This window comes from Dipteris shenzhenensis, chromosome 17 (assembly GCF_047967505.1).
Source record: "Dipteris shenzhenensis isolate YYH24624 ecotype China chromosome 17, Dip_SZ_1.0, whole genome shotgun sequence".
NCBI classification, from domain to species: domain Eukaryota; kingdom Viridiplantae; phylum Streptophyta; class Polypodiopsida; order Gleicheniales; family Dipteridaceae; genus Dipteris; species Dipteris shenzhenensis.
The window spans coordinates 47,426,433-47,428,511 of record NC_141612.1 but is presented as its reverse complement, the minus strand read 5'-3'; the positions used below and the strand labels follow the sequence as shown (position 1 = coordinate 47,428,511).

Sequence of the window (2,079 nt, the reverse complement as noted above, 5' to 3'; positions counted from 1 at the left end):
CATATGCTAATGAATTCATTTGGCATTCTTTGTCACTGCTATTGTTCCTTTGTAAGCTTATGTTAATCCTTCCATTGGGCCCTACATTTTCAACCCTCTAGAGCTAGTCATTTTTCCATTAATTCCTACAATATTTCATATGTTTCAAAAGAGTTGTCCTTATTGGTAAAGGCTTGGAGAGATAATGTAGGTGGGAGTCCCACCCTTAATGGAGAGTATCTTTGATATAGTCCATTTCTGTATGTCAAAAGCGGTGGCTTTATAGAAATAACTGATAACACATACAATCGATAAGAATAAAACATGTACTTCCAAAAAAATTGTAAATTTATTTCTATTTTTTTTCTTGGAGTTAATAAAATCATTTGGATTTGTTAAACTTGGTGTAAGGCATGGCATTAGGGCCCCCACCATTGAAGAGGGTTTGATAAATTGCTAATAAAGTTTTTGCAAGTTTTTCAAATTTCATCTTTTGGGAAGATGCCCTTTTATGAAATTGGAAACACAATGCATCAGAATGATTATCACCTTTTGGCTTTGAAACCTATTTATTGTCATTTTGAGAGCAATAATTAAATTCTCCCTTGAATTTTTTTTGGGGTAAAAAAAAGATAGATGAATTATCAGTCAAAAGAAGAAAATGGAAGTTACAAAACTGTCTCAGAAAGAGACATCAACACCTTTTAAAACTTTAAAAGCTGACATCAAAATGTCATTTTGCCTTCCTCCCCTTTGCAACATATTTAAAGAAAGCCTTCTTATCTCTTTTGGGCAAGTCCCTCTCCAAACTATTATTACTTCTTAAGTATAGTGATAGAAATGATGAATTTCATTATTTGAAGGCCATAATAATCACAATATTGACACGGTATGAACAATACAATATGTTAAAACTATAAGAAAACTATTTGTCCTCTTTTTATACCTAGCAAGGCAAAGAAGATGAAAGACCACGAGGAGCATTAACTTCAAATGTGTATAATTAAATAGGCCTAGATTTTAGGCCTTAGTTCAATATAATTCTTAACGGTTGTTGGGTTTTAAGGGATAATTAACAATTAGAGACCACACTCCTCACAAACCCACTCATTCACGCCCCAACCCAACACATCACACTCTCATAACTGGAGAACTACAAATGCTAATGTGAAAAGCCAAATTCGTCCAAATGATACTATACTATAGTAGTGAGAAACTTTCATACAAACCATGCCACGGGGCGGCGCAGGGCGCAACAAGAGCATAGAAAGTCCATGGCGATGGGAAAGCTCTCATCTCTCATTTCTTGGAGCCAGTGTTGGCAGCTGCCGCAGGCTGCGCACGGGGCCCCAAGCCGCTCTTGGGAGCTCCTCCCTCGCCGGCCTTGGGCCTGCCAGCCCCCCCCCTGCTGGCTCCTTGCCCCGTTGTAGGGGTCTTGGCCTTGCCGCTCTTGCCTTTTCCAGACATGGTTCTCTTCCTGCACTATAGCCAACCAAATTTCAAGGCCATCGTTAACTCGCGCGCTACATACGAAACTTTTAATAACCGCCTAAACAAAGCTTTCTCAGTAGCCTTTTAGAGAACTGCCTCAAGCAATACATTTGTCTCGAATACAACGTCGCAGCTCTTTATTGCTGAATTAACCGCACAGGGAAATCACTTACAGACAGAAGCTCGGTAGACGGTTGGGCAGTTCGAGAGCGGCTGAAGCGATGGTAGTCTATGATATCCAGAGAGAAAGCAAGCACGCTGTTAAATAGGCGCTGATGCAAGGCGTTCAGCTCGAGCTACGCACCTCACTTGCTCGTTCTTGCGTTTGTCCTCAGAATCACCGCTCGAATATGTTGCTGGGTTGCTTGGCTGTTTCATGATAATGCGCTTGGAATAATCGTAATCATAACCCATCCATGACTCGAAGAGTGGAGAATCTGTCCACCCTTTATTCAATTGTTCGATCCTTATTCGTAAAACAATAATGCGTCATGAGTGGAATTGGGCATTTGTCTTACACAGCACTTAAGATGTAGCCCCATGTAGCAATGTCTATAACCTTTATAAAGATCCAATGCCCATTGCATTTTGCAAATTCACATTAAATTA

General features: G+C 39.9%; 1 long non-coding RNA gene across 1 annotated transcript; it reads right to left on the bottom strand.

The window, feature by feature from the left end:
* Nucleotides 1–1,139: 1,139 nt before the first annotated feature.
* LOC147892201 (uncharacterized) lies at nt 1,140–1,839 on the bottom strand. Its single transcript, XR_015542500.1, has 2 exons — nt 1,644–1,839; nt 1,140–1,461 (listed from the first exon to the last, which is right to left on the bottom strand). It is a non-coding gene; the product is annotated as an uncharacterized LOC147892201 (long non-coding RNA).
* Nucleotides 1,840–2,079: the final 240 nt, after the last annotated feature.